We start from the raw sequence: 25,744 nt of genomic DNA, 5'->3' as shown, positions 1-25,744 counted from the left end.
TATGACAAAATGCTCAAAATCACTAATCATCAGGGAAATGTGAATCAAAACCACAAAGAGATATTATCTTATGCTAGTCAAAATAGCTACTATTAAAAAAAGACAACAAATATCAGATGTTGGCAAGTTTGTGGGGAAAAAGGAACATATACACCATTGATAAGAATGTAAATTAGTATAGCCACTATGGAAAACAGTATGGAGATTTCTCAAAAAACTAAAAATAGAGCTACCATACAATCGAGCAATGCCACTACTGGATATTTATTCAGAGGAAAATAAATCAATATACCAAAAGGACGCCAGCATGTTTATTGCAGCAGTATTTGTAATAGCAAAGATTTGGAATCAAGCTAAGTGAGTCTCCATCAGTGGATAAACAGGTAAAGAAAACGTGGTATATAAACACAATGGAACATTATCTGGCCATTAAAAAAAGAATGAAATCATGCCATTTGCAGCAACATTGATAAAACCAGAGGTTATTATGTTAAGTGAAACAAGTCAGGCACAGAAAGACAAATATCGTGTGTTCCCAATCATATGTGGGAGCTACAAAAGTTGATCACATGGAGTTAGAAAGTGTAATGATAGATACAGAGACTGAGAAGGGTGTATAGGGGTGGGGGTGGGGGGAGTTAAACAGAGGTTGTTTAATGGGTACAAACAAACAAGTTGATAGAAGGAATAAAAGTTCTAATGATCCAAGGAAGAGTAGGGTGTCTACAGTTAACAACAATGTATTGTATCTTTCAAAGTAGCTAGAAACGGGTACCAGAGATGTACCCAACAAATAGAAATGATAAATACTTGTGTGATGGACACTCTTAAGTATACAGACTTGATCATTACACATTTTTTGCATGTAATGAAATTTCACAAGCACCCCATGAATATGTAAAAATATAATATGTCAAAAAAATTTAATCTACTTAGAATAAAAAAATCCTATTCAAAGACCATTCTCTTCCTAATATCTAGCTTTATTTTTCCCTTTCTAAACTTTTGTCTAAAATTCACATGTACTTTAAATTATAAATGAAATAATGGCACGCACATAGAAAGGACATCAAATGGCAATATTTTATGTGTGTGTTCATATATCTGCATTTTTCATTTCCCATATTTTTTGCAAAAATTTGAAGCAGCTTTTGCAGTGTTTTTAGAATAAAATAAACAATTGCAGGAAATTGAAGCTGAAAGAAAATAAGAGTGAACATAAACAACAACAGAAAGGCATGAAGGTCATCTTTGTGAACTGGGATGTAAACAGTTCTGGTCAAAGCTTAAGGTAGACTATAAATTTATTGTCCATGTTTCCTAGCAGCCAAAGCAAAGAGAGAATCACAGGTGCTGTACAGTGTCCATAAAATAAAAGTGATTCATTTTTCCAGACACTGATTAATCTTTATAAAGAAGAAAACTATTAGCTGTGATGGGCAATGTCCTCCTCTAAGTCATTATATCTAACAATGTATTTTATGTCATTATTTCTAAAAGTTTACATCAGTGCAGTCTGATAACATGATAATAAATCACAATTTGCAAAGGCAATTCTACAAGGAACCAAAACTGTGCAATTCAAAACTGAGCTAAGTTTTAGAGAAAGAGGCCCTTTTGGGAGTCTTCTATAGATAGTACTTCTGACCACTGTGTTTTGGATAATAATTTATAAAAAGTTTAAGGTTGTATTCAAACACAAGAGCCTGGTGTGTCAACATCCTCCATTGCATATGTGAAGGAAGATTCATTTGCTTGGCCATCATCTGTGCAGAGGGATCATCCTGATCTTTTTATCACAAATACAAATCTAAATTAAGGCACGTGCTTTGAGATGCTGAAATTCCATTTCTAGTGGCAATTGAAAAAAGTCCCTTTCAGCTGGGCCAATTTTTTTCTAAGGAAACAGTTCTTAGTCAGCTTTAACACTGGGATAAATAGTATTTATTGCATAATCCCAAACGATGTAGAATTGAGCTATGCAGCAAATTTTTCCTTAAATATGAAATTTCAATAAATATTCCACTGCATTTACTGTACTCATCAGTCTTTCAGATAGAAGTCTATAGGCAATGGTCACCTTCAACTTACCTACAATAACTAGCCATGTTGTATATGTCTGTCTTTAATGAGTACATTTAATCTGAGATATTAAACCAAAAGTACTGAATTTGGATGCAGAAAGAAGATAAGTTATAAAGCAGAAGATTCCTGGAGAGCTGAATTTCTACCTCCCACTCCTCACTGATTGCATGGCCTTGAACAAATACATCTTTCTTCAGGTGCAAAGTTAGTGTTTTACTATATTTCAATGTGTTGCTTAGCATCCTTGCTAAAATTAAACATATGAATGTCACTAAAGTTTTTTGGTATTCTATAAATTGCTTGCTACTTGCAGGTATTTGTTTTTCCTTGGATTCCTTAAAAATATCACTACTATAGGGATTAGCTCAAGAAAAAAACTTAAACTGTCAAAAGTCAACGGAAAGCAGCCATCCACAGGTTCCCACACACATAGGAGACCTCATTTTCTCCTGACCTGCTTTTGCACATGAGTATCGTATTGGCTCTATTTCCATAGTACTAACCTTACTGGGTCAGTTCTGGGCATAAAAGCACAAAAAATGTCACTTCAGTGTCCAAACTCTGAAACATTCGTTTCATTGCTTTTCTCTTCATTTGCCATATCTGCTTATTCACCGCATGCTTACCATTTACTTTGGGGCTTACAGGCAGTCACTTCCACATTTGCCCTTCCAATTCATTGCCATGACTAGACTATAAGCCCCCAAAAGGCAGGGACCATATCCATCGGCATCACGGCTGCATCCCCAAACCCTTATAAAGTGTTTGATACGGCAGGGTGCAGTGGTTCTTGCCTGTAATCCCAGCACTTTGGGAGACCAAGGTGGGCGGATCACCTGAGATCAAGAGTTTGAGACCAGCCTAGTCAATATGGTGAAAGCCCATTTCTACCAAAAATACAAAAAATTAGCTGAGCATGGTGGTAGGCTCCTGTAATTCCAGCTACTTGGGAGGCTGAGGCAGGGGAAGTGCTTGAACCCAGGAGGTGGAGGTTGCAGTAAGCTGAGATTGTGCCACTGCACTCCAGCCTGGATGCAACAGAGTGAGACTCTGTCTAAAAAAAAAAAAAAAAAAAAAGTGTATGATACACAGAGGGCATTCAATAAAGAGCTGTGACTGAGGTTCTTATTCATTTGTTTATTTATTACATTAGTATTATCATCCTAATTTTTCAGACAAATAAATTAAGAGTCCAGGAGATGATGTAATTTGCCTAAGGTAACAAAGCTAACATGCAGCAGGGCTGAGATTTGAACACAGTCCTGTCCAGCCTTTATGGTTGCGCTACCAGTCATGCACCTATACATGATGCACAAACTCTTTAAGAACACAGGTGCCCCTTGCAGCTCAGTGCTTCAGGTATCATACATTGATTCTTATTTGTGATCTAATAATCTAATAGGTTTATTATACATGTGGGCAGTAAAATAAAATGAGCTATGTCCTTGTTTTGGCTTATAAAATACACGGTTCAAAATAATTTAAAATTTTACATTGTCTACCATATTGTGGAAATATCCACAAGTTGGGTTGTTAGCTTCCTTGTGACCAAAAGAAAGAGGCTAACACTATTGGCTATAGGAATCATAGTGTCTATAAGTGCCAAAAATGAACAAACACACAAACTAAAAACCTTGAGTTCTTAATGGAAGGATTTAATCTCATACCAAGACTTAAGAGTCTCCTCCCAAGAGGATACCTCTTAAGAAAGAGGTATCGTCTAAGGCCTCTTTTGCAGCACTGACTTTTGGGGAAACAAATGTTGGTGTCAGTACCAGTATAGTTCAAAGGGCCAGCAAACATCTCTCTGACCCAAACCCTTGCACTGTGGAGGCCTGGTCCATTTAGAGGTACGGTTCTCTTCTGTATATACTCAAATCATATCTCCTTTGTGTGGAAAAATAAGATTTCATGCACAATCAAGTTTATCTACCTCAAATCAATAACAGCATTAAAATAGATATAAAAGAAATACAGTTAACCAATTTAAATATTATTGAAAATCTTGTAGAACTACAGATATGCTGAATGTGAAATTTCCTAGTTGAAAGGTGTGTTGAAAGCGTTTCAGGCAACACTAGAATGCTTTCAAACGATGCGCAGCCACTTATGAAAACTATTCAGGTGCTTTCCCTAATCTGAAAGGGAGTGCTTTTTCATAGCATTAGTTTTATAATGAGCCTTTTCAGGCAAATTTCAAAGGGTGCATGGTTCACATACTTTAAACTAAATTCACTCATAATTTAGCATCCAACAAAAGCTAATGCTTAATTGTCTCTAAAGAGGCTATAGAAGGAAAACATTTTCCTTATTCACAAACATAGGGCTAAACAGTGGAGCTTCCCTCCATTAACATCCCTCCCTAATTTTCATAAGAACAATGGCCCTGTAAAGAGCTGGTCACAAGGAGGCTGAGACTCCCTGGCTTTGCACAATATTGCCTGTTAGCACTGGTCTGATCACCCTCAGGGATAACAACTTCGACAAGGAGGCTAGAAGGGATCAAGATTTGTAGTATCTGTTAACATAGGGGTGTCCATGTTTTGTTTGTTTTGTTTGTTTGTTTGGTTTGGTTTTGCTTGTTTGTTTGTTTCTCTGGGTCTTACCCTATCATTCAAGCTGGAGTGCAATGGCGCCATCATAGCTCACTACAGACTGGGACTCCTGGGCTCAAGTGATCCTCCCAACTCAGCCTTCCAAAATGCTGGGATTACAGGAATGAGCCTCTATGCCCTGCATATCCAACAGTTTACTATTGGCTGAGGCCTTGAGAAATGTTATTTCAATTTGTTGACCCCCACCTAACTTCTTCAATCTCAAAGAGAAGAGGCTGTGTTTCTGATTTGACAGACAGTTAATTATCTGATTTGACAGACAGTGATTAATAGCACAGACAGACTCAAAAAAGCCAGACGATTGGCTTTACAATCTTTGCTACTTCCTATGTGACATTGGGCAAGTAAATTCAATTCTCTGTGCCTCAACTGGCTCATCTGCAAAACAGGAATAATTAGAGTGCAATTCTTCTAGGACCGCAATGAGTATTGAAGAAGTTCATATACATCAAGAACTGAAAACGATACCCTTGTTTTGCCTAAGGAATTCCTATGTGTATCTTAACTACCATTATACTTCTCATTATTATTACATTCTTCCCAACTGTCACATTTTGGGTTTCTTGGAAAAGCAACAAGTTGTTTTCTTTTATTCATTTATTTTTTCTTTTCTTGTGTGTCTTTCATTTAGTAACACCCCTGGAAAGATCTTCAGATGCTCCATTTTTCCTTTCATGCTAGAACTTTGCCAAGTTGTTAAGGCACAAATGTCTTTTGAGATGTGTGGAGTTGGAGAGAGGGGATCCTTTTAAACAACCGAAACCCAGAAGACGGCAACTCCCTCACAAGATGGCATGTTAAAATACAATGTTTGGAGAAAGCCCTTTTAAAAACACAAAAACTTTTTGAACCTACCTAATTCTGAGAAAAGTGTACAAATAAGCAACCAGGAGGGGAAAAAAAATTTAAAAATTAAAAAAATTCCCGCTGTCATAAAGCTTTTAAATTCTCAAGCAATTTTCATAATTGTGACACTTGGCACAATTTGATAGGATCTTATATTGATTCTCAGATTTTAAGACAACAATCATTACATTATTATCTTCAGCCTAAGCAGTGCAGCATAACCTCCTAATTAGGATAAAAAACAGAGCCAGGAGCAACCCCGGCAAGTCACAACAAGTCAATATTTTTAATAAGGATTAATTAAAAAAAACTCTACAAGGTTGTATTAGAGGCAGTTCTGGCATGTCTATTGATTAACAGTTGGCATTACATCTCATAAAGGGCTCATTATGGAAAGCATCAATCTCAGCGCGATGTTTTACCCCTCTTAAATACTATTGATTTGTTTTGATGTGTTTCTTTAAGCACAGTTTGGGAACTGTGAAGACTGAGACCTGGGTCCTGCAATAGCATTGTCCATCACATGAGGGGACATCCAATAGAAATGGCAAAGAGGACTAATATCTTCTGTTTCGCCTCATAGCCGGCTTCTATGGACTTCCCAGGCTGGCAGAGGAAACCTGCTCGTCCACCTTCTCCACTCACCTCTCTTTTTTTTATATATATATCTCTCTCACATATCACATATATTTTATGTATATAATCACTCATTACATATATATTATCATTATATATATAGGAGATTCATGTGCAAATAAACAACAACGCCACTTGGAAACCACTTCCATTGCCCTTCCGAACACTGCAGCGCTAGGAATCTGCAGGAAGATAGCACAGCTCGGCCACAGGTGCCTGCAGCTTATGAATATGCAGCTCTGACATTTGAAACTCTTCAGCAGATTTCACAACCCCTTTCTTCATTGACACCAATTCACTCCCAATCACAAGGGTTTTCAAGTAAATAGCGTTGGTTGGAAGCTGCTGCAAATACTTCCTAAAGTAATCTCAGTCCGTGCTTCTTAAGATTGCAGACTGATCCCCTTAATAATATTTTAAATACTGAGAAACCTCAATTCTTTTTTTAATAATAATTTTTTTAAAAGTCTGTGTGGTTGATGCTAGGTGGCAGTGCTGTGTAATTAAAACTCCAAAGGATTCTGCTGGAACCTGTGACTACAGGCCACTTACTTTTCTGCACACACAATCATAAGGTATAATTATGAGGCAAATATATTAGGAACTCATGGTTCTTTCTTAGAAACTCATTAAGAAACCATGACAAAGACTTTACCACTTGAAGGTCAGTAGTTTTCAAAAAGAACCTAAAATAGGATAAATCTATGTATATATGTTATACATTTTGATGACCAAATTAATATCAATAATTTATTAGAAAATGTAATATTTAGATAAAACAAATTATACGTTTCTGTTACCAGTGAAATCATATACATACAGTTTCATAAAGCTTCACTGGTGTCTTTTTTTTTTTTTTTTTTTGAGATGAGGTCTCACGCTGTCTCCCAGGCTAGAATGCAGTGGTGCGATCTCGACTCACTGCAACCTCCTCCTCCTGAGCTGAAGCAATTCTCCCACCTCAGCCTCCCAAGTAGCTCAGACTACAGATGTGCACCACCACACATGACTAATTTTTGTATTTTTAGTAGGGACAGGGGTTTCACCATGTTGACCAGGCTGGTCTCAAACTCCTGGCTTCAAGTGATCCAAGGGCCTTGGCCTCCAAAGTGCTGGGATTACAGGCATGAGCCATCACACCTGGCCCCCAGTAATTTTTTAGTGATAGGAATATCTAAGATATCTGCTGTCTGGCTGCTATACTGTAGCCATTCCGGGAATAATTCATTCATTGTTTTAGATGTCTATGGAAACCTAGTATTCAGGCTAAATATGATGTTAGGTATGATGGGGAGACAGAGGTGCATAATTTATGGCCCTCATACTCAAGGATGTTGCACTGTAGAAGAGGAGACTAAATAGCAGACAGACAATGTGGATATATAAGTATCAGACTTGCAAGAGGGCACACAGCAATCTGGACAACATGACTCAAGATTGAAAGACTCTAAGAGACTTGCCTCTGTTCCTTCTTCCTCCTGGTGATCCTTTCCTCATAAATAATCTGTGAAAAAAATCCATCCAATTACTTTTTGTCCGAACTGAATTCCCTCCCATAGAGTAGGTGGAAGCAAGGCTGGCCTGGGTGGAGTTCTAATGGGGACTTTGAAATGTGACTGCCTTCGCTTTCCCTTCTGGCTCTAGCCTTTACTAGGTGTATGACATTGAGCAAGCAACTGAACCTCTGTTAGTCCTATCACGAAGGAAAGTAACACCGGACCTACCTCTTGTGATTACTGTGAGGAATAATGAGTACAAGCTTGCCTTTTGAGGTGATAAAAAGTAAGTTCTAAAATTAGATTATGGAGACGGTTCTACCACTCTACGGATACATTGAAAATCATTGAATTGTACACTTTAAACAGGTGAATTTTATGATAGGTAAATTTACATCAATAATGCTGTTTAAAAAAAAGATCAAAGATAAATCAACTGTGGTATATAGCATAGAATACTATTAAGTAGTAACAAGGAAAGAATCATTGATTCTTGAAAGTAAAAGTTAATGTGTATAAAATGGCTTGGCCCAGTGTATGCACTGAAAATATTAGCTTATCTTTTGGCCCTTCAACCACAGGTTGCATGATCTTGGGAAGGTCACTTGGGACACTGGGAAAGCCTCTTCAGGCCTCTATTCCTTCTCTTTAATGTAAGACATTGGACTACATCCCCTATGATTGCTTTCGGTTCCAAGATTATTTTAGATCCCAGGAAATGCTTTCTGAGTCTTCCTAAACTCTTCCTCCAGAGTTTCCCCTTCCCACAGGGCACAGGTTCAGTATATGGTTGCTGCCTGGGAGCTCCCTGCCTCTTTTAGTTGCATGTAATAGCTATTTTCCACACAAAGATCCATTCTTACTTTTGTTCACTTTACGGAGCCTGGACCGCATTTGAGTTGTGGAACAAAGAGAGAGAATATCATAATATAAAACAGTTGTCTTCAATTTTGCCTGCACATTAGAGTCACCAAGGCTACTTTTCGAAAACGTATCAAAACTCACATCCTGCCCCACACCAATTAATTCTAAATCTCTGGTGGGCCCTAAACAATTATTATTTTTCAAAAGCTTCTCAAGTGATTTCCATGCACAATGAAGGTTGTGAACCGCTGTTAAGTAAGTTCAGAGTGAGCAAGCTCGCCTAGCTTTAGCAGGGGGCAAGAAGTACTATATGAACTGCATCTTGAAGGGCAGATAGAGATGGATGTACAGTTACAATGAGGGAAGAAAATTTCTAGGGAAGGCAGCACCTCTATTCCATCTTATTCTAGAAGATGAAAAATTCCTAGAGAGAACTATATAAATAATCTAGGAAAGAAGGAGAAAGAAATATATTCTGAAGGGATGGTAGGTAATCAAAATCCAGGCCAGGAGATTGGCAAGCAAAAAAACTTATGACTAAAGAAAGGGACAAGATGAAAATACACTGCTGTGGTTACAGTTCCAGGCAATATGGGGAAAGCCCTGTGCCTAAGATCTATGTCTGTACAATAAGGCAAATCTGTCTGCTGCTAAGTCAACTTCAGTGAATTCATCTTATTCATTCATTGGGTCCCTTAGTCTTCCTCCTCTGCTCCAAGTGACACCATATGTATTGCCAATATCTAATCTAATCCCAGGGTCCATCATTGCCGATCAAATCAGAATGTCAACTCTACTTAATTGGAAGCCCCATACACATTTTTCTCCTGCTCTTAGAGGAACCGAGATAAATAGCTGAAGAATATTGGTTACATACCCAAATCAAATATTGTGACAGTGACATTGATGTATAGACAAAGAAGAGAGCTGGCTAAGAAAAGAAAGGGGAGAGTCTTATATTTTACGCCTCTGAATTACCAACAAATGCAGGAAGGTTCTGAATTGTAATTTTCATTAGCTCACAAAAGGCTTAATGTGCCTCCGGATAATTAAGGACTGGCCATATTTTTCTATAGAGATCTATTGCCTGTAGATCCCTTCAGTGGTATGTTATAGGCAGCTAGCACCACCTTAGAAAGGTTACTTGTTAAATTTTCAGGAATTTCATGAGTTAGTTGACTTCAGCCTGAAATTGGTCATGGTAGGAGTATTTGCAATATGAGAATGGGGCAAATGCTGTAAATCAGGGCTCTTCCAATCCCAGAGTACATTTTTAAACATTTACTATCACACGACAGTTTCAGGACCACAGTTTTGCCCAACTCTTATTGTTTGTAGACTACAATGGGAATGGCTTTCCCTGGAAATCACCAGAAAAATTTTTCTTCCCATGTTCATTGACATTATGGTCCTGTATCCCTTTGCTGATGTTTTCTGAGTAGAATAATAGGACAATTATTCCACTTCTGTCCAAATAATCAATGCCTGTAAAAATGGCCCATAGTGGCCAACTTGGCAAATCGTTGGCCATCAGCTTTGCAGTGGTTTTCAAATACTAATCCATAAGTAGGTCATTTCTATACAAATTGCAATTCCTGAAGACCTCACATATTTCACAGCTCATGCAATTAAAGGTAAATTTTCCCATGGGAATATAGATCTGCAATCATTAGTGGCACATATTTGTTTTATATACACTTTTAATTTTCTCAATATTATTTCTAATATTTTATAGAGGCTACTTATCTAAATGAATAATATAAGGTACATTGGTGGTTGTTACATCCTTCTCACAAAATTATCATCACACGCCACCTGCTTTTTAATGTTAGTGATTTTAAGGAGCATTTTTCAACATGAGTGACAGCACTACCATTTGCTATAGACTGAATGTTTATGCCCTCTGCCTTCATACGTTGAACCCTTACCCCCAGTAGATTGGTATTACTAGGTGGGGCCTTTGGGAGGTGACTGGGTCATGAGGACAGAGTGCTCATGAATGGAATTAGTATCTTTATAAAAGAGACCCTGGATAACTCCCTTACCCCTTCTGCCTGGTGAGGAGACAGAAAGAGAAACCAAGATGTCAGCCCCCACCAGACACCCATCTTGTACTTCCCAGCCTCCAATTCTGCAAGGAAGATTTTTGTTGTTTATAAGCCACCTAGGCTATGGTATTCATTGACAGTAGCCCAGCTGAGACATTGTTTAATGACTGCCTTGATGGCGTATATACAAAATACGTAGCAACAGTGAACATTACAGAGGCATAGCAATAATTACCAAAATTATTTGTATGTAAAAAATAGTGTGATTCCATGATACGAAGCACCAGGTATTTGAAATTACTAAGTAAACTAGTTTAGCTGGTGTTAAAGATTATAATTCATCTGGTCTGCTAACTTTAAAACTGTAAATATCCATTTTAATTTGGAGAAATCATATTGTTTCAAATTTTGCACATAATATACACTTTGTCTTGGTATATCTACATTGTCCTATTTCAAACTCATATAAAATGTCACATACTAGTCAAAAGAAAAACCAGAAATACTTGTTAAAGATGTAAATCCCCCAGCTCTTCTCCTATGTGCATATGGAGTAGGGTACATTTTTGACAAGCAACCCAGATAACATCAGAAAATTCTGGTGTGGGTGGCATATGTGGTCCAATGAAATATTGATCTAATTCTTCTGCCTTTTGAAAATCCAAGCTGGAAAATCCTTCAATGAAAGGCTTCAGCTTCTATAAAATGAAGCAGGCTTATTTTTATACAGTTAAGTTTACCTTTGTATAAACCAAATATACTGGAAATATATTTCATCATCAGGGGAATGGTTCAATAAACCATGGCACATCCATGAGCCAGAGGCCAGCTACCACTTTGCACCTTATCAGTCTTAAAAAGCTCTACAGGGATAGTGTTGTATTTGAAAGATTCATGCTACACCTCATTTTAATCATGGACACAATAACCCCCATCTCTTCAAAGTCATTTAGCAGTGAATTTTCAAGAATACATCAAGTAGATTTTCTATGGGCCCATCTGTGTGGCGCATTTATTTTCTGTGACTGTTTTGCTGAGCACAATGAAAACCTTGACTACTAATGAACAGGGACCCAGAGAAAGGCCTGGCTGCTGCTGTGGCTTGATGCTGTTCTTGGTGAGAAGAGAATTCTTTTCACCTGGGGTGGCGGCTGCAGGTCTGTCGAGATATGGAAGCTTTTCAAGGGAAGCTTTTTCGTAGAGCTGTTTCACTTCCCTCTCATCTTCATCACCTGAAGAGTAATTTCAAATATGGTCTCCTGGCTGAGAAGCCACAAAGCTAAAAGCAATCTTCTCTACCGTGTTTGAATGGACAAACTTGGGGTTCCAATGAGACACCAATGTCTGAAACTATGAGAAACGCTCTGATGTGGAAGCAGTATTAATTTAGAAGTCAAGAACTTGGGCTTTAGAGATGTAACTTCTATACCCTCAGTTTTATCATCTGTAAAATGAGACAAATAATACAATTTATCTTATAGGGTTATGGGGAAATTAAGATAAAAGATGTAATGTTCTTAGCAAAGTGATGGCAAATAAGTGTGCAATCAGTCAATACATTATATATGACATATTACATATAATATAATAGTATATAATCAATTTAATTTTATCTGTCATTATTACTACTAAGAGAAAAAAAAATCTATAAACCTATTGTTACCATGATCAGTCAGTCAATGCCTGGGGCTGCCAATTCTAAACCATTTTTTGCAAGCTACTAAATATAGGGGAACACCCACTGCCCTCTGAGACTATAGTCTTCAGGATATGTGGTAATTTATCATGTTATCACTGGTGCTTGCCAGGTTATCATACTGGTGAGAATGAGAGGAAAACTCATTCCTGAGCCAAGTACACTTCAGCTTAGCATTGCAAATGATAAATATATTTCTAAGGAAACTCATATCATGTTATAGGCTACTGCATCTGTTATGCCTAAATGTATTATAAATGATTTCTTCTGAGTCCGCATAGATATCTCAATGATAGATGAGGATCAAATCATCTAATTTTATCAAGTAGTATAAAAATGTTTCTGTAGCATCTTATCCTCAGAGTTAGTTCAATGTAGAATTTACAAACTGCCACACATATTTCATCTGATTGGTTGAAACAGTGTAGTTTTTTAATGTGTATAAAACCTTAGCAGGTTGACGGCAGTTTCAAGTTAGCCGCAATAGTCACTGTGATTCTGTAGAAAGGCCTAAGAAACTGGTTTAACAAAAGCAGAATGGTGAGAAAGATACTGTTTTTGAAGAATAAATCAGGTGACAAGAAATAATACCAAAGGAAAGACTAAAAGTGAGATCTTAAAGATTTTCCCAAGCTCAAAAGACCTTGTTGGAGCCTCCCCTGAGTCCCTCCCTTTCACAAACTTGTCAAGAGATATCTGTGCATCCATCACTTCCCACAGTCTACTCTGTTTTGTCATTATTTACCCTTCTGGGATTACTAGATAGTAAACTCCTGAAGGGGAGACAGTACATTCTCATTTATATCTTTTCCCCCAAAGTACCCAGCACAAACTTTGTTCATGGTGTTTATTTAATCTACTGCTGCAGAATTGAAGTGTGAACTGTATGCTTAAACTTCACAGAAAATGCACGTAGAGGAAGGCATTTAAAAATGCAATGAAAAGTGCAAACAGACTTGGCAGTTCAAGAATGAGTATTAATTTAGGCAAAGGGAAATTAATTTCTTTTTAGGTGGGACAAATTGTCTAATATTTAGAACCGCTTTGCAGAATATGATTGCTTTCTTCATGTATGCATTCATTCACTTCATTATGGGAAAGAAGCATAGTAAGGTGGTAAGAAATGTGCTCTGGTGTGGACTGTTTCTGTTCCAGTCTTGTATCAAGCACTATCAGCTAAGTGGTCTTAGATAAGTTACCTCTTTACACTTTGGTTTCCTAATGTGTGAAACAGGAATAACAGTAAAAACGATACCTACTTTATGAAGTTATCTCTGTGGGTTAAATGAAATAATCCATGCAATGTGCTACATAAAATTAGCCCTGAATTCTATTTGAATCTATCCCGTTTATAGCACTGTACTGTTCACGGGATGGAATTTAAGACACCAGAGCACGGTTTCCTACATCTAGAAGTTTACAATATACAAGGCAACAAGACACCAAGGAAAAAGTTAATTGTATATGACTAAATGCCATGTTAATTCAGTGGCCACTGAGGGTTGATATAGTTGAATAAGGGAAGAGAAGCATATATTCACTGAGCCTGGTGAGTATCAGGCATTTCTCAGAAAACGCAACCTTGCTTTTTAAAATAATTTTTCTCTGTAGCAGTCAGGATTTTCCCTGAGCCCTGAAGAATGTGGGATTTCAAACTCTGGCCCTTCAACAGAATTGGGGGAATCATGTGGCAGAAAAAAAGGGGAATCATGAGGAAAGAAAAAGTGATTTTACAAAGAGCAGAAAATAGTCTAAAATAAATTACTAGTTGCCTTAAATTGGGAACCTCAAGCAGTCAATATAAGTTGAGGAACAACAATATTACTAAAAATTGCCAGGTGTGGTGGCTCAAACCTGTAATCCCAGCACTTTGGGAGGCAGATGACTTGAGGTCAGGAGTTTGAGATCAGCCTGGCCAACATGGTGAAATCCCGTCTCTAATAAAAATACAAAAATTAGCTGAGCATGGTGGCGGGCGCCTGTAATCCCAGTTACTCAGGAGACTGAGGCAGGAGAATCGCTTGAACCTGGGAAGTGGAGGCTGCAGTGAGCCGAGATCACACCACTACACTCCAGCCTAGGTGACAGAGTGACACTCCATCTCAAAAAAAAAAAAATTTACTAAAAATAGCTAACTTTTAAAAAATGTTTTTCATATGCCAGGAAAGCGAAGTACTTCATATGCATTCTTTCATTTATTCCTCACAGTAGAGATATGAAGTAGGTAGTGTTATTTTCATTCTACACATAAGGAAAAAGGAATTTGAGGAATTTAAACAATTTGCCCCAAATGCCAACATAGTGTGACTTATACCACTAACCAAGAAAGAAATACGTATAGTTACAAAGACAGTTGAGATGAAGGAAGATAGCTTCCTGATTCTCCCAGTTGACACCCATAGAAAGTTAGAAGCTATATATCCACTCTTTCCTCCTATCCAAGGCTGAAAGAAATCTCCACTGAGTAACTATATTCTCATCCTGACCAACAACTGGAATAGAACAAAAAAGCAAGTAGAATGGCTTCCAAGAGAGGAAGTATGTTCCATTAATTGTTGGCATGATCTGATGTCATTTTAGACATCGGGAATAATACATATAGGCTGAAAGATCTCTCAAGACACAGTCAAATCCAAGCACAGTAAAACAAAAAGATCTCCATCAACTTTGCTTAAATGACATCCTCTTAAGAAGATGTTCCGTTTAGTAAGGCTAAGCAAAATCTGAGTCACTTTACGTCTTCTTCTTAAATGAAAACCTTAGAAGAAAAACCCTCCAACTCAGGACAATATATCAAAATAAACTGACTTACAGTCTAAATACTAAGACAATATCTGCATTCTCTATGCTTTAAGAAAATATTAATTATGTCCACGGCGGTTCTAGTGTTCATTTTGTCGTATGCTGACTTATTTACTTTATAGCACTTCTCACTTCTAAGTTAGCAGTTCAAATTTGTGAGGCCATTCAATTCCTTTCTCCTTAGGATGTAGAACCTCAGAGCTTTTCACTCTACGCTTCTAAAGGGTGAGCCATTTAGTATTAGCTTAAAATGATTAAAATAGATATTAAAGTATGTAGGTTTATCTTAGACAATCATATGTTTGCAAGGAATAAATGTTTCTTTTCATGAGTATCAGAGACAACATGAAATGCCTGGTAAGGAGTAACTAAGAATGTACACACCAAATCATCTCTCTCTCTTTCTGACCCTCAACATGTACACTTCTTTCCTAGAATTCACATGTCTCTCGTAAGCTGATTACACATTATAAAAGGATGTTAACTCTTTATTAAATGCATGAAAGACTACAGTAAGAATATACCTCAGTAGGCCGGGTGTGGTGGCTCATGCCTCTAATCCCAGCACTTTGGGAGGCTGAGGCAGGTAGATCACCTGAGGTCATGAGGTCGAGACCAACCTGGCCAAAGTGGTGAAATCCCGTCTCTACTAAAAATACAAAAATTAGCTGGGCGTGTTGGCGCGTGCCTATAATCCCAGCTACTCGGGAAGCTGAGACAGGAGAATCACTTGAACTTGGGAGACAAGAGGTTGCAGTGAGTCAACATCGTACCAGTGCACTCCAGCATGGGCAACAAGAGTGAAACTCTGTCTCAAAAAAAAAAAAAAAAAAAAAAGACTATCTCAGTAGTAAACAGTGCAGCCCTTTACATTTCAGAAAGCCCTCTCATGCACACTGTCTCATTTTATTGTAAGGAAAACTAAGGCACGAGGAAGTCATGTGGCTGATGTGGAGGAGAGTGCCTGGAACAGAGAGGACTCTAAACAATTGCTAGCCCCTGTGTAGTACTAACTTCTAACTCCATATCTGGCTGCAAACTGATGATCTGTGAACCTAATTTGGCTTGCAGATGTGTTTTATGTGGTCCACACAGCATTTTAAAAAAATGAATTCCTTGCCAATATTTTTAAAGGAGTATTTTGTAACATAAATAAAATCCAGATTTCCAACTTGCTTTAAAATCAGAACATCTGATCTCACTAGGCCTATATTCCCTGAAGGCTACAATTGGCCGGAACTCAGTGACTATACTCCTGTGTTCTCTTTCCCGCTTCAGGCTTGGGGCATGTCCCGTTCATGTGTGGTGTATGGCCTCCTTACAGGCATCTGAATTTAGACCTTGCACCATCACGTGTTTCAAGGCAAAGGTTCCCAGTCCATGGGGAAGTCTGCCAGTTTCCCACCAAGAGATGATGGAATGCAGACTGAAATTTAAGAATCTGAATTTTAGAACTGGAATAAACTTGGAAATCACTCAAACTCACGGTTCACAGTCAGCTATTGCAGGGCTCCAGGGGAATCTCAAAAACCATTTCCTTGGGGTTTTTTTTTTTTCAATATTAAAATCTAATTACTGATGTACTGAAGTAAATTGGTTTTCTTTTTCTAGTACAAATTGTCTTATTTTAAATCTTTATGATGGTAGTGCTCTTCCTTGCATGTTTACATCTTCCTTGGAAATACTTCTTCATTTGTCTGTTTGCCTATTTATTTATTTGATATGGCAATTATTATCTCAAGTCATAGTAACATTAGTCGAAGTCACTGCTAATCAAGTGTTTTGATTATGTATGCTTTGAAATAACACATGATCTTGACAGATAAACATGGGAGACATTTATTTACTACTGAATAAATACAATTTGGTTTTAAATATATTTAAAAATATATCCAAACCTAGGTCCACTAGGAGTTAAAAATAAAATATATTTTATAGTGAAAATATTAGGAAGCATCTACTTATTTTAACAGATCATTTCACAGAAGAAAAAGCTGTGGCCTATATAAAGTAAGTGGTTTATGTGAGATTGCTCAATGGGCAAAGCATGAAACTAAAAGTCTAATACAGATGTTTGCTCCATGATATATGACCTGCCTGAGGTATCTTTCATGGGATATGGAACATGCCCAATTCTCTCTAGCATAGATTAGAACATTCACTTCTCTAGCACTGGATTGGGAACTACAACAAGCCTTGGGGACAAAAAAACTAATAGCTCACTGTTCCTCCCCTCACGAGAGCTTTTCTGGTGAGGAAGGCAGGGAGAGAAATAATAAAACACAGTGTCATAGGTATCATGATACAAAGAAACAGAAGAGAAACAAATGAAAGAGAAAACAAAAGCAGAAACATTTTTGGAGACCTCAGGAATGATGATGAGTTCAGTTTTGAACAGGATAAAGTTGGAGGAGACAAATCCAGATAGCGCAGTTGGATATCTGGATAAGGATCTGTAGTAAGCAAGATTTGTTTTCTGCAACCTTTAGCCCTGATGTCATGTCAATGAATATGTTCCATAGCAAAAGGAACTTTGCAACTGTCATAAGATGACCAATCATTTGACCGTGAAATTGGGAGATTATCCTGCGTTTTCCAGGTAGGCCCAATGTGATCACATGAGCCCTTAAAAGCAGAATTTTCTCTTAGCTGAGAGCAGTAGAAAAAGTAATTGCAAGAATGAGAAGAATTTGATATGCCTTTGTGTCAAGGAAATAGAAACTTAAGTCCTACAACCACAAGGAACTAAATTCCACCAGCCACTTGGATGAGTTTGGAAGTAGATCCTTTCCCAGAGCTCCAGAAAGAGATGCAGGCTTGCTGATACGTTGATTTCAGTCTTAGGAGACTAAAAAGAGAGAAAGAACCCTGATAAGCTACACTGTGCCCAAACTTTTGAACCATGGACCATGATATCATCAGTAGACATTGTTGTCTGTCAGTAAATTTGGGGTAATTTTGTTAAGCAGCAATAGAAAACTAATATGGCATCTTAGATAAGAGGTTGAGAGGAAAGATGAACTAACTATTTCTCACCCTAACACTTTGCAGTTCAATATTTCAAATGGAGAGTATATCTACAGGTAAATCTGATATGTCATTGGAAGATCAACATTTGTCTTTCACGTGGACATAGAAGTTAGAACAAGAAAGAACCGTTATTGGAAGCAAAGAAAGAAACACTATTTATTTATTTAATTATTTTTTATTTTTTGAGACAGAGTCTCACTCTGTCATCCAGGTTGGAGTGCAGTGGCGTGATCTTGGCTCACTGCAACCTCCACCTCCCGGGTTCAAGAGATTCTCATGCCTCAGCCTCTCGAGTAGCTGGGACTACAGGTGTGCGCCACCATGCCCAGCTAATTTTTGTATTTTTATTAGAGATGGAGTTTCGCCATGTTGACCAGGCTGGTCTCGAACTCCTGACCTTAAGTGATCCACCCGCCTTGGCCTACCAAAGTGCTGGGATTACAGGTATGAGCCAAGGCGACAGGCCAAGAAACACACTTAATGGAAAGAGTCCCCACATACCAATAATTGTGTGAGGTGTTTTCTGTTATCCTTTAATTATCGTACTAAATCAGTGGGGCACATATGTTACTGTTTCTATTTCTTGATGAGAAGACTGGAGCTCATAGATATGAGTCAAAGGCCAACAAGTAATTAGTGGCAAAGTCAAAATAAGCTTTCAGCTAACCCAGTCTCTTTGATGGGCAATCTCCGGTGGTTTATTTGTAAGATATGCATGAGGTCTGTCACTGAGAATACAATTTTCTGGGTTTACATGCCCATGGCAAAAATGGCCACTTTACAGGCCCAGCTTGGAAAAATTCTTGAGCTTTTGAAGAAAGCTTTTGGCAAATAGGACTCTAATCTGCAGGACACACAGTTCTCCCTGAGTGACTGTTCCCTTCTCTCTGACATAAAGTCCTCCAAGAAGGTCATAAGATTTCCCTGGCCCTGGCATCACAGTGAATTCGACCACTGAAGCATATGGTGCCTGATGCTGGAAATGTTGTCCCTCTGAATTCTAGTTAATTTTGGCAGTCCTAAGCAGGATTCCGCTAAGGATTTCTATGCATTTCTACTTCCTGCAATGAGGGGCAAGAATTTTCTCGTACCTGCTCCAGGAAATCTGTACACGCATTTTTATCTGGAGAGCCTAACAGATTTTCTCACCTCTGGTCCTTCTTGCTCCACTGTGGTTTGTCTACATTAATCTTCTCACTGATTTATCTCTTCTCATTCCAAACAGCTTGGATGCTATTGCCTCAATTACTTTCTTTGGGAAATTATGCTGTTGTCTAATTGACCTTATTATTAATTTTATTTTCTGTTATCTAATTTGTTCCACCCTCTTCTTCCCCTAACCCTTAGTTTCAGGCCATTACCCCTTATTTCTTTCACTTCCAGTCAATCATCTTTTTTTTTTTTTTTTTTTCCTTCTAAGTCCTTGTAATAATCTCTAACAGCAGCAAATACTTACAGAGAATGTAATAGTCACAGCAAAGACACTGGGATGCAAAATCTGTATGTTCTTCAGTCTCTCCTTCCAGTGCAGACATGAACCTCTCCCATTATTATTTAAGAATGACAGATTCTTTTTTCCTGGACTTTATAACTCATTGCATTATAATGCATCCAAATTTTCTCTCTCCTCTTGTTTCTATCCTTCCCTCCTTTTTCATCCTGCTATTTTCCTCTTCTTCTCTCTGTTTTTTCTTCATCTCTCTTTTGTCTTCCTTTTTTTCCGTAAGCAAGATTTACTGTTTTCATCTATTCAATAGAGGCAACTTTTTATTTCATATATTTTAGAATATATAAAAAGAAAAAAAGAAAATTTGAAAATAGATTCATAATTATAAAAACTAAGATAAGCACCAATAACATTTTGCTACAGTCCTATCATCATAGCTTGTTATGTTTTAACCCACAGAGAGCTCCATGAAAAGAAATGGTCTCTAACATTGTTCACCTTCTTAAAATGCAGAGGACTCTGCCTCCTTCCTGATCCAGTTGTTATGAAAGAAAGTTATCAATTTCTACTAAAGTTCGAGGAAGAAAACCTTTGCTTCAGTCTGGGGACATGAGGGCATGCTTCATGAAAGTGGTGATAGTTAAGCTCTACTGTCAAAGGGGAGCGTGGGGTCAGTTCCAGAAATACCACAGAGGATAGAAAGAAGGAAGGGTATTCCAGAGAGAGTATGTGGTCTGAGAGAAAGAGGCATAGATTTTGACCAGCAGGATCTCTATTGGAAAAACACTGAGTATTCTCATGTGCCTGGCCATAAAGTGTAACAGAAGTGAAGCAGTGGGAATGGAGACTAGGAAGTTGCATCTGCCATCGATCATAAGGGCCTTGAAAAATGACAAGGTCAGAAATGTAGGGAACAGAGAGCCCCTGAAGATTTCAAGTAGAGAAATGAGATGATCCAGACTGTGCTTTGGAAGATTATTCAAGAATAATTGGGAGGCAATATTGCAGGGTAGCAAGAATATGTGTTCTGCATTGGATTGCGCAGATTAAAGTTCCAATTTCTCCCTTTATAGGTAAGACGTATATGGTATTTGGCAAATTATCTATCATCACTCTACCTCAATTTCCTCATCCGTAAAATGTGGATAATATTACTTACCATGTAGGATTTGTCTTAGTTCAAGTTCTCTGGAATCAGAACCTGAGAGGAGGATTCACGTGCAGGTCATTTGCTAAGGTGCTCTCCCAGCGTAGATCTGCAAGGACACAGGGAAGAGGGAAAGGGAGCGAGCCAAGGGAAGGATGGATCTCAGACACAGGCCACAGATGTGCTTCAACATCATCCTCCCATGTGACTCAGAGTGCACGTTATAGTTTAGAGATGTCCTGATTTAGGGTAATGGAGCTGAGGATTTTGTACTCCCAGGAGCCACACCTGTGTGACTGGGAGGATGATGGAGTCATTAGCTGGAAGACACCTATCAAGAGGTAGAGTTTTGAGGGAGAGCAGGAGAATCTATTCAACTGTGGACATGATTATCCGAAGGAAACCAGCAAATGAAGAAGAGACATTGCTTTCTCCGACAGAATACCTAAACACAAATGCAAGGTTAATTTTCATGGAGAGAGAAGTAAAATAAACCATTATTAGTCATTTAAATTCCTTCACTTGCCCTGAGAAGAAGAATGAATCCTGAAGAAGGTAGGTTGTTTGCTGAGCAAGGTGATGGGGTGGGAATGCAAGTGGGGTGTGTCTGGAGAGGGGCAGCAGGCTGACAGAGGAAAAAGGCAGATTTGAGTTAAATGCAGGGAAGAGACCTGGAGATGCAGCAGGAGATGCTGGAGAAAGACGCAGAGGGAGAACCTAAAGAAACTTGAAAGAATCTAAGAAGGCTCCAAGTGCTGCATAGAGAGGAAATTTACAGAATCCAAGAAATTTTTAACAGAATTGTTCAGAGAGTTTGCTGTGTTTTCTTCCCATGAAAAGTCAGTAAAATCTGTGTCTTGAACTGCTGTCTTCAGGAGTGACTGTTAGGGTGTGGGAGAGGGAATGGACTCTGCGTGAGACAAGGGGGTACCTCTTGGTGCTTCCAACAACTACCTTCTCTAAAGTCAATTATATTCAAGTTGTACAAGACAGCAGTCACTATAAGAAAAATACTGCACAGTAGCTCTGAAAGCAGGGTCTCCAGGCCGTCACAAACAGCCCAGAATGGAGCAGGGACTAAAAACAGTGGAGAGAGAAAGGAAACTGCATCTGAACTCAATTATATCAGTCAGCCAATCAGTTCTCCAAGACACTGCATATTATTCATAGTAAAAGTTAAAACAAAAAAAGAAAATGGAGACTAATCATAAAAAAGCTTAATCATGAAAATAGAGCACACACATCTCTAAACAAAGAGCCTCTGGAGCCAATCACAAGCTCAAAATGAAGAGAGATACAGTACAGTTGTCAACTGGCTGAAGCATCAGAAAAAAATCCTGAGTTAATCAGAAGGCATTCTTTCTATCCATTGAGCTTGTACCCATTACAATCCACTGTGCTAATGACCATTACTCAGAATGACAACATCGTAACTAAAATCACCATTTGTTCAAGTTAATTTCTTAAAGATCTGTGATTTTCCTCCATTACATTTAATATTTATGAATCCTAACTCACTGGAACTTCTCTATTTTCTGGTTATTACCATTCATTTTCAGCATGTAAAATGAAGGTCATTAAAGTTGGACTTTTCCTTTTCTTTCCCATTTACCTAGCATTACGTCTTTAAAAGGCAATATAATTCCAATCAAATGCTTGGCATACAATAACAGTTTTGCCTTTACTTGAATATTATGTTATTGGGAACAAAATTCAAGTCCCATTAACTTTGTCGGCTATGTAGAAGTATTTCTCACCTTAAGCAATAGCTACTTTCTAACAAATCTGGCTAGAAAGTCAATACTTTTGGTAGGTAAATCCTGATTTCACTCTGGCTTCTATTGTAAGAGAAGAAAAAAATATTTGAAAGAAATTGAAAACCACTGGCAGAGAAGAGATGAAGTTGGCAGGCAGGTTAACAGCATGCTGAGTACAATATTCTGAGTTCTTTCTCCTCACTCTTTCCTCTTTCCCTGGAATTTCTCATTTGATTCACGATTCCTTAGGGATATAATATTCATGGTTCTTGGAACTCAATGCCTTTCTTACTTTTCTGGGAACTTACAGTGTTAAATGAAATTGATTCAGCTTGCCAATGGGTTCTGTAATCAAACAAATGAGATATTCTTTAATGTTACAAATCTTTGGATTCTGAAAAGGAAATGCATGCCCTATGGCAGAAAGTACCTAACGGAAAATCTGTGAAAGTTGGGCTACTGAAGTAGCCGCTGCCACACTTGGATTGCCTCACACACACATTCTCATGCCATGGTTCCCATCGCTTGGTATCACTGGAGATGCTGACTTTTAATTAAATATGTTTAACAAAAAGGGAGGTTCAAATCTTTTGCATAACATGCTATACATTGGTGACAGAGTTATCCTTAGACCTCAGTTCTATATAGTGCTTCCTCACTCCCACTTCTTTTCCAAGTTTAGAAAACACTTTTCTCAGAAAATCCCAGAAAAGTTTCCCACCATTGCCCTTGGACTTCCGTGTATAGATGGAAGGGGACAGGGGGCAAGCAGAGAGAGAGAGAGACCACAAATGAAGTAGAATGTCATACAGTAAAATGATGACAAAAATAAGAGCTAAGTGAAAAGCAAAGGAGTTTGGTCAAACTGAACTGGTATGGAGTGGTCTCTCACGCTGGGAAAAGGAGTTGAAGAGGGCCCTTGGAGGGAATCCACTGTTAACAATAAATATGAAAGGAAAACCAACAACCAAACTTAATGCCAGTTTTAGTTTCAAATTAAATGCTTTGTCTTTGGAGCACTCACACACACACATACACAAAGGAAGGCATTTCTGTCTTATTTTCTTTGAATCAGCGAGTAGATTCAATCATTGTCTTCTGTTGGCTCATCTTCATCCGAAGCAGTGGGTGGTGTGGAAAATGCGGCTTGACGTAAACCAGCCTGGCAAAGAAGTATCCCTAAGTTCCAGCTCTTACCAGGCCAGGAGTTTGTACCCCCTTCCTACTCAGTGTTGGGACAAAGAAAAGAAACTTATGTCTTAAGTTAATTATAATTAAGACACCATAGACAAAGTAGGGTTGAGGTTATTTTTAGGGCTGCCTAAGAAAAACCACAACAAAATATTCCATCAGCATTTGAAATACTAAATATGTGAGAAAAAAATTTCAGTCTCTTCTTTCAAGGAGCTTGAATTATGACTTAAGGACTTATTTGAAAGCTTGTTGGGGAACATGTCAAAACGATGTGAGAAATGCCTTCCTACCTCCCGATCAGCTTATTTCAAAAAGGGGAGAAAATGTGAGGCGAAGGGAAGGATACTGCTGGGAAGATTCAGACAGGCCAGTAAGAATAACAGCAGATGTGGAGAAAGATTATATGGAGAAGGTGAGCATTCACTGCAGCTGCACTCCTGAAGACGGGAGAGAGAACCGTGTAGATTAGATGGAAGGCAGGTTTGGTGAATGAGAGGAGAATGAGAAATGTGGAATTAAAAAGCCTCTGAAGGTGCCGGGCCAGGAAGACTCAGTGCATCCTGGTAATGCAAACGGTGGCCAAGAAGTTGACCGCAAATTTGATCCTTTTCTCCAGGGAAAAGATGAGAATGCCAGTTACAAGAAGGTATAAATTGAACCACCAGACAGGAGGCTGGTTAGAGCAGAAACATATTATTCTCTGTGCTACTGAAAGTATTCACACATCTTTATGTTCACAGTCCTTTAAACACAGAGCAACTCAATAAATTCTTATTTATGTGATGCCATCAGCAGTAGCAGCGCCCAGATAGTTTTAGTTTTCCTCTTTTGTTTATAGGCAGAGGGGGATACAATACAATGCATGAGATTTATTTTCTTTTCTTTCTTTTTTTTTTTTTTTTACTTCATATCAGCTAGTGACTGCCCTTGGAGTTGCAGTGTTAAGTTGGGAATGGAAGGGTTTTGACAGTTTTACCATACATCTTTTTATTCACGAAGACTTCTAATCTTGAAACTGGCTCTTTGTTTTAAATCAGGCATCTATTGATTAACCGTGAGACCAAGCATGGCTCACCAGGGGCTGAGGTGGGGTATACACTGTGGAATTAGGACAGTTAAACACTGAAATCGATCCTCCCTTTCTCCTGCCGCTGTTGCTGTAGCAAGCTGTTTCTTTAAGCTATTAATTTTATTATTAGCACACCTGGAAGCATTGCTTCCCTCAGGGAAAAGCAATTCAACTGTGTGTGCCACAAGACTAGTGGTGGATGATCAATGACACAGCTGGGACCGGACAGGGAGTTGCATCCCATCCTCACCTATTTGAAATTTGGGGATGATCCCTCTTGCAAAGTAAGGGACACAGAATCAGGTCTTGTTTCAGATTCTCTCGCTGCACTCTTTCACCAAAGTTTAACAAGAACTTGCTCTACTATTTGTTTTTAAAGGAAATAAGGAAATAGAAATCCAGTAAGTTCTATGACTAAACAGGCCACTTCATTTTGTGGCTTCCTTTGAGCCATTTCCCCATTCTATTTCTTGTATGTAATGGGAAAGAGGAAAAGAGGGGTCACACCTAGATTGGAAGTTGTAAGCTGGCTGCTCAAGGCTTAGCGCCCTCCTTTGCCAAGAGTGATGTTGACTCTGTGAACTGCACAGAAATTGATGCAGTTTTGAAAACAAATTAGTGGCCAGCTTTCAGAAAGCAGGATATTTCATATGAATCTCTAGATATCTGGTTTCTTATTTAAAAGTTAGATCCTAACACTGGATCTCTACAGCCTGTTTTGCAATTGACAGGAATTGAGGAGTGACTGGCCCCTTTGCAGGACTCAAGTGTTCTGTCGTTTCCTGCATTCTCTCTTGGCTCACAGGGCCTGTGAATGCTCCCTGCTCTGTCCCTGGGCAGTTTGAAATTGTAGTCTCTTCAATTGAAGATTATCCCCACAATTTAAATTATCTGGGAATATTCCAATACAAATAATGCCCTTCTCAGACTATGACAAATCTCTGTCTTCCTTGATTCCTTTCTCCTTTCTTTTCTCCCCATTTAATCCTCTCTCCCTCCCTCCCTTTCTCCC

At 38.4% G+C, this 25,744-nt stretch overlaps 1 protein-coding gene across 3 annotated transcripts in view; it reads right to left on the bottom strand.

Moving 5' to 3' along the window:
* Nucleotides 1-25,744, bottom strand: part of TENM2 (teneurin transmembrane protein 2) — a 1,186,617-nt gene that overhangs the window by 1,036,685 nt on the left and 124,188 nt on the right. Inside the window, exons 2-3 of one of the 3 annotated variants that reach the window (XM_063665336.1) lie at nucleotides 20,725-20,821; nucleotides 19,575-19,881 (exon numbers count right to left, since the gene is read on the bottom strand). The exons of the other annotated variants lie outside the window; for them this stretch is intronic. The gene's annotated coding sequence lies outside the window, so the exon portion shown is untranslated. The remainder of the gene's footprint in view (nucleotides 1-19,574; nucleotides 19,882-20,724; nucleotides 20,822-25,744) is intronic. 3 annotated transcript variants of the gene reach the window in all.

The sequence above is a fragment of the Pongo pygmaeus genome, chromosome 4 (genome assembly GCF_028885625.2).
Source record: "Pongo pygmaeus isolate AG05252 chromosome 4, NHGRI_mPonPyg2-v2.0_pri, whole genome shotgun sequence".
Classification (NCBI taxonomy): domain Eukaryota; kingdom Metazoa; phylum Chordata; class Mammalia; order Primates; family Hominidae; genus Pongo; species Pongo pygmaeus.
Note: the sequence above shows the minus strand (reverse complement) of the source record. Positions and strands in the feature narration are given on the sequence as shown.